The sequence below is a fragment of the Pocillopora damicornis genome, chromosome 6 (assembly GCF_964200805.1).
Source record: "Pocillopora damicornis chromosome 6, jaPocDami1.2, whole genome shotgun sequence".
NCBI lineage: Eukaryota > Metazoa > Cnidaria > Anthozoa > Scleractinia > Pocilloporidae > Pocillopora > Pocillopora damicornis.
Window position 1 is genome coordinate 16,719,730 of NC_142675.1, and position 10,617 is coordinate 16,730,346.

A 10,617-nucleotide genomic window follows, 5' to 3' on the forward strand; every position below is an offset into this window, starting at 1 on the left:
ATTTTCCACTATACTACGTTCATATTACAAAAGAGGAAAGTGAAATAAAAGCCGACTTCATCGATTAACAATTTAGCTTACGTGCGCGTGACAAACCTTGTTACGACCCATCGGTTTCAGATGTCACGAACGTTTATGACGCAACACTTTGAAGGTGATGCGTGACTTTGCATGATGGCAGGCGTTACCGTTAACAGATGCGTGGGTGAAAATGAATGGGCAGCAATTAGCACCAGTCAATAATTTTCCAGTATACTACGTTCATATTACTAAATGGAAAGGAAGAGGAAAAAGAAGAAGAAGAAGAGGAAAACGAGAGGAAGCGAAATAGATAACAAAGATTTGTTTTGACCGAACACTCTTGGTCGCTGAGGTTTTCGCTGATTTTGCACCTCACTGATTGAGGAAAACAGTTGAAGTAATACAAAAGGAGCTAAGAAAAATCAAAGAAATTTTAGAAAGATGCGAAACGCTTACATTTTTCACATTTTACTTTTGGATCGAAAGTACGAGGAAAATCCCTCCTTAAGGCCAACAAAAATTATGCCTGCGTGGGTTTTCGAGTGCCTTGTTTGAAAAGGTCTTGATGGATAAGAGCTGATTGTGGATTCACAACACGCTAAAAGCTGTACGTATCTGCCATTTTATCGTAAATTTCACCAGCCAAGACCTCAGAACCGCACAACGCACTCCATATTTCCTTTCCTGCTTGATTACACGGACATCAAATAGTTTCACTTTGTTATCAGCTGTCAACTTAACAAAACAAAACTGTGAGTGACAAAGAAATCAACATGTTTAGTTAATATCTTTGCAATAACGACAGGGAATCTTTGAGAGTATTTATTCTAAACCCAAATCACTGAAGAGCTTATAACTTGCCGATAAATTGTCCAGTTTTAGCTCACGATGGACATATCCCTGTTGATGAACATAACTCAAGGCATCTGGGATCTGCTGAGCTTAGAGCAACACTTGCTTGTGCGCCGTTTGATCTTCAGAGTATGCAGGAGCACTTTCAGCATGGGAAGTGATGTATGTTTTGAGGGAGCATTTACGGAGCTCTAAGAAAATAAATCTTTTAACTTCTTTTTGTACTGGAATTTATTTTTGAATATCTGAGTTAGAGCAACCATAAAAGGAGTGCCAAGTACCACTGAGGTCAAGCCATGACGAACCCACACTGAAGCATTTCCTGGCCCTTTCTTTTGCGAGGTTGGTTGCTCAATTGATTCACCCTTGGAACCGCCCTCCTCTGGATTTCCAGAAAGAGCTTCTCATTCTACCTTCCTGATATTTTCTCCCATGATGTCATACTTCTTAGCGCAAAGTTGAATCAGGGCAACGTAGCTTTGGCAAAATGATGTTCCTTGTCTTCCTATTCCTGCACGGCTTTCCGGGCCCGTTCGGAAATCCACCCTAATACTTTACTTTAGTTCTTCCCATGTTGGTTTAGCCTCAGGGATCTCATACCCGTACCACGTATAAAATTTCTAAGCGATGTCGTCTGATTTGAAATAAGTAAGAAGATCTTTAATAATACCTTTGATTATTTGAATTTGGCATTCACCTAGCTCGCCGAGTAGGCGATCGAGAAAGCCCTCTAGTTCAGCCATTCTATCCATCCCTCGTTTCATCTTCTTCTTTATTTCCTTGCGTGACATGGTTGTTGTTTTCAACCAACTACAGCTTGAATATTGAAAATGAATATTTACAAGAATAATTTACACCGTAAAACTGTTTCATCAGACATGAATGACGACGAAACTAAGCAAAAGTAGTAACTGAAGAATCATTTCGCAATCAATTCCTTGCAAACTGAATCTAACGAGATCGCTCAGTTATTCTTTCTTTGGATTGTAAATGAATTCAAAATTGCTCAAGTTTAGCTAATGAAGTGTAAGGATTATAATACATTTTTAATTTAAACAATTATTAAATATATCAATTTTCGATTATTTCCCCCCTAATTAATAAGCTTTGCTTTTCATACTCAAGTAGGTTAAGATACTGACCTAAACATGTCACGTTTTAGGTCATCGTGTCTTCCACTTTAACAACAGGTAAGCTCTAAGGAATTATTTTATCATCATAAAGTCTCAATGGAGCTCATAATGATAAGTTGAAAGAGTATTCTTTGCCAGTGTATGGAACACTGTCAGCTAAAACTATGAAAAATTTTGGTTATTTTGAACAAAGTTTTTGCTCACCTGGAGTAAATCGGCTGAAGACTGCTCTGCAAACAAGATTACTTGATCCACGTGAAAGCTAATCAAATACCTCTGTGAGACGCTATACATATGTGCACATTGAGCTCTACTGGAGGAGCGATAGAGATCTGCTTCACAAGATTGAGGTCTCAAAACCTTTCAGTAAGTTAAATTTACTTTTGCTTCACTTGTTCGGCATTGTTTGCAGGAATTTGATCCCACTTGTTCAAGACAAATGATGTACACTGGGTAAATAACTTTTCGTTCATTTTTTTATACTTCTGTAGACTATTGGCTTCGCTGGATGAAATAAAAAGAAGCTGTTTTAGGATAATGAAAAGAAAATCAAAATGTAAAATACGTTCGCTGAGCTACCCAAAGCAAAAATGCGTATTAACGCAAGAGAAATTACGACATACTTTGCGACTGTTCCACCTAGAATAGCTGGACGTGTCGGGGACAATTCGCCGAGAGCTTTTTTGACACGAAGCTGTAGAACACAACGCTTTAATCCAGGTCAACTGAACTCGTGATTATGAACGACTTTCAAATTACGGACATTTCCACCATTTTGTGTTGTCTCGAAGTGGAACTAATCAATATCAGTTCGTTCATTCGGCCGCGAGTCGGTCCCAACAAGTATATTCCCTAGAAAACAGATTCCGGGTGTTTTATCATACCTCAAGAGAAGCAGCAGCAAGAAAGGAACCGAGACTCAATAAAGAAACATTTAAACTAAAAATTTAGGTTTAATAAAAAGAGAGACGGATAACCGTAATGCCATGCTATCCAAAGCAATGAAATAATACTATATGATCTTGTGGGAAAAATACAGCTCAAGCCACAGTATTTTCTCCAATGATAGTCCAGTTGTTTGGAAATACACTACTGTCTTAATTATTAATTCATGGTCTACGTTTAGGCAAAAAATTGAGAAAGCAATGAGAGCTCACCCTGTTCGCCTGAACTCCACCAGAATTAGAACTGTTAACCACATAGCTAAGGTAAAAGGCTTCGCGTACAAAGTGCGAGCAACAGAACAGACGGAAGACAGATCCAGTGGCAAGAGGAGTTTTAAGAAGACGAATGGCAAGTCCTCACTGCGTGATCTTATAAAAAAAATTCCCATGTGTGAAATTTAATAAAGTTTTAAACGAGCAGTTTCTCATAGAAAGTGAAGTGCCGCGAGGTTAACTCGATGCACTTTGAGCCTGTAAAGTATGGCATATTAATTAAGGAAAGGAAGCAAGGGAGGTTTAGTCAGAATATAATGCTTTGTAAAAATAATGGAATAGCAAAAAATATACAAAAGTACAAACATAAAGTGTAAATATTTCAGTAACACATTATTTTAACAGATGTATTTAATTTTTGGAGAAGGGTATGGATCTTTCACTTTCAAAATTTTGGTTTCTTTTACTCCCATAGATACTCAATGGTTTCCTTCACCCCTCCCTCTTTCGCTTTAGTAGAAAGCCTAATAGCCTAAAACTTAGTAGATAATATGGCTACCCCACCACCACCTGATACAACATACACACATGCATAGACAACCCTTTAACCTTTTTGAAAAGTAATATGTAACACTTACCAATAATAAGATTGCAAACTAACAGGTTTAAAAGTTCAATAATAGGCCTTGAGCCAAAAATAATGGTTTATTATTTCTTGAGAAAATTATTTTTTTTTTTATTTCTCATCCAGTTTGTACATTTGATGAATGATTAATTTTGTGTCATATGCTGTTGTTCATACAGAAAAGGTAAGAAGAGATGACTTAATATGTATGTTTGTCACTTCACTTGCAATATTCTTAGTAGGGTGTTTTGAGTCATGGTCCAGTAGCATATTCTCAAATTTTCTTGCAAAACCTTGGAAACCATAGCACCTTGCAATTGTAGTACTGAAGTGATGCAGTTATAATAGTACCAATCGATGGTTATTAGTTTTCATAGTCCTACCGTTGAAGTGTTATCCTTAACAGGAAGAAAATACAGCAAGTAATTAAACATAACGAAACTTTATTAATTGAATGTCAAGGAGATAAACTACATATAAAAAATGCTGTCTTGCTGCAGGAAGGTGAATTATGTTGACATAAAACCATATCACATACTATACCAGTTAAAGGTGTCTCAATAAGTTGCTCAGGTTCATGCAATGGCTTTTTGGAATTTTTCCAATTCGCTACATTTCAACTGTTCATCTCCTGAGGTGTCGAGATGCCTTTGGGAATGTAAACTTTCAACTTAAGGTTTTCAAGCTTGTATGTTTCATTAGGAACAAGAACATTTACGATTACCCTGATGAATACTTCTACCAACAATCAAATTATCATTTGCCATTTTAACATTTGAACTTGCCTCGCTTTCGCCTCAAAACGCCATAAACCCCCCCGGTACAAAAGAAAATTCGTGAGTGTGGGGTATAATTTTGTGAGTGATGGGTATAGCTTCGTTGCGTACGCGAGACAACAGGGAAAATTAAAATCTGAAAGAGAGAAGTGACACTGTGGGTTCCTCACTTCTTCCCCACACTACAGACAGTTTCTTGTGTTGTTTGTGTGTACTTCAGCACTGGGCGCTGGAATCCAGGGGGTGGGGGGAGGGGGGCTCGTGAAAGTTACCTTGGAGTTAGGGCCAAGGGGTACAGTAGCCTCTTAGAAGACTCTCATCAGTCACGTTTGTTTGCATTTTAATTACATTGGATTTGCTAGTAATTTGACCCATTTCACTAAAAGGTTATCAAATCATTGTCACTTTTCCAAAGGCTGGAATCGGAAAACAATAGCGTCTCATTTTCGAGTTGGAACCTCAATGGGCCTCCCGCAAGTTTACTTCATACAAGTGGGATTGATACCAAACCGATAAAGCTCATCTAATAACTAGGAAGACGAGTTATCAATTTGCCGTTCGTGGATGTACAAATCTCCTACCCTTCAGAGTACGACGATCAATCCAAATGGCTTGCAGCATAGAATAATAATTGAAAAAATTGATCTTTGTTCTCCGTCACGCGTTTTTCATGTGACTACTGAATGGGTCACATTATGGTCTGGAGAACAATTAATTCAAATTGCCCTTGCATGTCGGAAAAGTATGTCTGTTATGAAATATCGCTGTCTACAAAATGCTACTTCATAAGGATATGACTTTAATATTTACAGATCTATCATAAGTATTTGCAAAACTCGACTCTTCTCTCCATGTTACGTCTCAGAGGAACAAAAAGTGAAGGCGATTTTTTGGACAGAAAACGTTTCGGGTCAGTTATTTACACAAGGTCTAATCCAAACCATGGTTTCACGCATGGTTTCATGAGTGGGTCTCAGGATGTGTATGTAAGAGGGTTGACTTGGTTAGATAAACGTCCCTCTACTGTTAGCTTTCAACCCTCTTGACGCTCTTAACAATAGTAAATGATCAGATAAAGAGTTCAGCTAAATTTAGAATTGTTTAGGACGCGGTTTTGTTTACCGACGGCTACACTTCGTTTTAAATAATCAGACGTTTGGTGTTTATTCTACCGGAAAATATTATTGAATGCCTGATAACGTCCTCACTGAATTGCCAGTCCAAAACTGAATATCCATTCAGACTACGTTTTAGACCCTGATTCTCGTTTCACGCCCAGGACGTAATACGATGACATTATTTTATGCCCTAGTATGTACCTTCTACCTAATCCGTAGACAAAAGTTTGTATAGACCAAACAATAATAGTAATCATGAATAATCTTTACTGCTTTTATAGAATACTATTTTCTCTCATGAACTCAAATTTAAACTTAACCCTCTGCTATGCACTAGTTTCAGAGCAACGTGCAATCAGCCTGAAAAATAGAAGTTCCGGGCCCTAAAGAAAAAAAAATTAAGTCTTCATGGACTAACAGATAATATTCCTCCCCCCCTTCCTTTGCAAGTTTCCTCTGAATAATTCAGTCACGCCTTGTGTTCACAAGAGTGACTCGGTAAAGATTTATCGCAGTGAACTGACTCGATGTCGGGGTGGAGGATCAATCTAGTAATTTGCTTTACGTGCCTGCTTCCATTTTAGTTACCATTGGGATCATTCAATATGGCAACAGGCAAAGCAAAAACCATTGATGAAATTGATAATATGAAGGAAATGTTTGATGTGATGGAAGCCCTTGAAATTTCATACCCAGATTTACAGAAGCTAGACGAGATGAAAAGTCGAGCAAAGTCTGAATTTGGACAGCTTCTTAGCATTTCCCGTTGGACTGCTGGTGAGGTAAGCATTTTGTTTATTGTAAAAAGTATTTCAGTATTTCAGCTGGGTGGAGGCCTTGCTTGTGGAGGATCTTAATTTTTTTGTAGAATAATTTGAAACTTTGGCCACGATGACTAACAAAAGTAGAGTACGTAAATGATCCCAATCGCATCGACACAATTGATACACTGAGTGTTGTCATGGTTGCAAACAACATAGGTCGCGCGGAGACTCAATCGTAGCGGGAAATTCCATGGGAGTTTTACAGAGAGCAGTACCGAACCAAAAATGCAATCAAATCTTCTTGAAAGAATGAACAATAGCAACGAATTTCCGCCCCGAATATTCGCCGCATAGAACGAATTTCCGCTCGAAATTTCGAGTCGCATTAACGCCATCAAGGAATATGTCGCCGAAAGTTCGAGCCGTTCAAAACAATACATCCCTCGAAAATTCGCGTGGAAATTGTCGTGGAAGTTTCGTTTCGGTCAAGAATTCGTCGAAAAGCCGGGAATTTCGTCGAAAGGTGTTTGCATTATTTTTGCACAATACTGTACCATCATTAACTAATCATATGAAATTACTACAACCGTCCACGTGGTTGTGAGGTACGGAGTGCAGAATCAAAAGTAGTTTGGATAGCTTTTCAAGGGTTTGCAGTGCTAGTCGGGCCACGAAAAGAAACATGTGAAAAGGGACTTAGGAAGGAGGCCTTATCGAAGCGACAGAACATTTTAATGAAATGAATGAAAGTGATCCTCGCAGTGATATGCACTACTTAGGCAGTAGTGAAAATAAGGCCTGAAAAAAATTCAGGCCTGTACGGGATTTGAACCCATGACCCTTTTTCAGGCCTTATTTTCACTACTGCCTAAGTAGTGCATATCACTGCGAGGATCACTTTCATTCATGTCTTTATCCGCAGTTCAAATATATGACTTTCATATATTCTTAACCAGAACATTTTAAATTGGAATTCATAACGATGTAATCCAAGAAGAACATTGGTAGAACACGAAAAAAGCCTGTAAATCATTGGCCGTCGGGCAAGTCAGTTGATATGCTTTTCGAGTGTTCTTTAAACATCCCAAGTTACTTTTTTCTCACATAAAAAAGGGAAACGTGTTATTACATATATGAAATTATCATATGAAGAGAAAAATAATCGTATCACCTATTCTGTGATCTAGTTGCTGATTTTTTATTAGACCCGTTAAGGAAAACTAGAAACCAGTATCAGTAAATTAACATATAGTTACCGCAAGAAAAGGAACAACAGCGACAACGACTGAATTAGTAAATAAGGTAGCACCACAACCAGAGCGAAACCATAACGAAAACATAAGAAAGCTTTTCGCATGCAAATTGAAGCAAAAACTTGATTCTGTTACGGTACACTGACTACTTCAAAGTGGACGACGAAAACGCGAAAATTGCCGGTTCGTGAGTGTTTTTTTGAAAGCTTCTTCAGTATAACGGTTCTTTGCGCAAATTCAACTCATTTAAAATTTCCCCTTCTTATGAAGTCCATAATAAATTCTTTAAAAAATCTGGTTTCGCTGTATTATGACTGATTAAGAGGAGCAAATTAAAAACGACATGCTGAGCTATGGGCAGAATCTCAATCGCCGTCAATTAATTTTACTCTCGATGCAGTACTTTCCTTTCATTTGAATTCTCCCATTTCTTCCATTTATATCAGTGGTTTTACTGACCCATCCATACAGTAAAAAGTGAGAGCTATAAAAAGCTGGTAAAAATTAAAATTGCAAACTCATATCGCAGACAGTAAACAAACGGAATCGTTTCGAACTCTAACGTAATGATTTTCTTCTCTACGCGGATAAGATCTTAAGGAAACTTTCGAATGAAATAATATTTTAAGTTATTACTACTTAATAACTGAAGCAAAAAAAAAACAGAAATTTTGACTTTCTTTTAGCTCCTTCATTATTATTCAGACTATAGCGCAACCTTTCGATTGCAATTCAAACCATCGTCTCGCTTAGAAAATAAAAATTACTTTATCAGAGGGACGTTAGTATATGAATAGTCCTCTTTCTTGCGCTCGCTAATAGCTAGACTACATTTTCTTGTATAAATTCTACTTTCCAATGCTTTCATTATCTTTGCGGGTGTTTTTGGAGTAATAAAACAAACTTGAACAATGGATTGATTGATCCGATGATGCGTGCCGTGTACAGTTCCTTTATGAATTACAATCATTACTCCTGGAACCCTTTAGGTATCATTCCCAGTCATGATACCAGAATCTCTTCTAAACGGTGACAATTTCACTATACAAAACAGCCATTTCTTGTATATTTACATGCGAACGTGCTCTTTTGTCCTTAGGCCTTTTCTGTTTTAACAAAAATTAAAGACGAAGATGCCAAGGTTAAGGAATTCCTGCTAAGCTTCTACCGCGAGGTTGAAACGTGTTATGATGATCTAGATGACAATATTCAAACTCTGCTGAAGAAGAAAATGGGCAAAATGTAGGATCAAAACAAGTTAAATTTGACTTTTTTCCAAATTTCATCAGTCATTAGACAGCAGTCGCATGAAAGATGCATTTGTATTTGATTATCACGAATGATAGATTTATGAAAAATCAAAGTGACTACACATACGAAATCATAGTGATTCAAAATAAAAGGATTACCTGAATAGAATACAACGTAACCTTAAATGGTAAATTACAGTTGGGAAAGTTGCTGGAGGGCGTCAAAGAAAAACGCAAGGAAGAAGAGTTTACATCCACCTGTGCCTTGTTGGTGTGTAACAAGTGGGACCAAGTGAAAGAAACAAAAGAAGATAAAAAAGTGGAGAATCATGTCATCGAAAAGTTAAAGAAGTTTTATCCTCATATTGTCCCGGAGAAACAGATCGTTCAAATGTCAACGAAGAATGCCAGGATCGCCCAAAACAACGGGATCATAACCAAAAGATTTTTTTCTCTGATGAATTGTATGAGATCTATGGTTTTAAGAAGCGTCAAAGCCAGGCTGGAATTTTATTGGAGGTAAGCACCTAACTGTTAGTATGCTCATGTGGTCATATGCTCATATGCTCATATGCTCATATGCTCATATGCTCATATGCTCATATGCGTCGGTTAATGCGAGGTGAAAGGGAACAACACAACAAGTGTTTCTTTTTGCAGTGTAGAGGAAAATTGGAGAACAGGGTAAGGAGTTGTATGAAACATTTAAAAAATAGGTAACTAGCAATACATGGTCTCAACTAATGTCTAAACAAAGGTTTTTTCCCACAGATAAAAGCTTTCAAGGGGTCAGTAAAACTGTTTTTGTCTACATTTGTATCGCCTCAACAATACTCTGTTGATCCTTGGTATTGTGTTTGTTTCATTAGGTGGCTATATGAACTTCTTTCTCAAATAGTTTACCACGCAAAGGCCCATGTGAAAAATGCTACGAGAGATCAGGAAGAAATCTTAAAATTGATTACCACTCTTCGCACTCGTTTGAGTTGCATCGAAGAAAAAAAAAATGAAGTCATGGAAGATCTCCGCACTCATCTGGAGGGTCGAACCAAGGATGCAGTAAAGAATCTATCCAATTATCGTTGCTCGGATGCCATAAAATCGCGATTTACCTCGTGGACCTCGGATGAAGTACCAAAGGCGTTTTTCGCTCAATGAAATACCTGAAATAAGCATTACTAGGACGATTTCAATGACCTGACTTGAGCTTCTGGAGCACATCGATAAAGAAGTTCTTATTTTTGGGATTTTTCAATTTTTTTGTGTTTAAATTGGTACTTTTTAAGGGTAGATATCAGTTGTTGCCACTCCCACACGGATAAGACTCAGGTACCTTTTATAAATTTATAGGGGTCATTTACAAAATTCCCGGCGCGCATCCTCGCCCTCTTATGTATAGGGGTTCCCCGGGGGGTGCTGATACGTTCAGCACACTTGAAATTTAGCAAGGACAAATTTTGATGTGATTTTCAGTGAAGAGAAAAAAGTTTTGTCAGCGTCTTGTAGCTACTGCGGAAGGGCCCTTTACCACTGCGTGCTTAATTACGCGTCCCGCCAGACAGCGGGAAGCTTACAAGGTGCTCAGACATTGGTATAGAAAATTCCGCCTCTGTCTGGATTTTTGGTAGCCTATTGACCAATTCCCAATCGAAGCCTAAGTCTGACGGG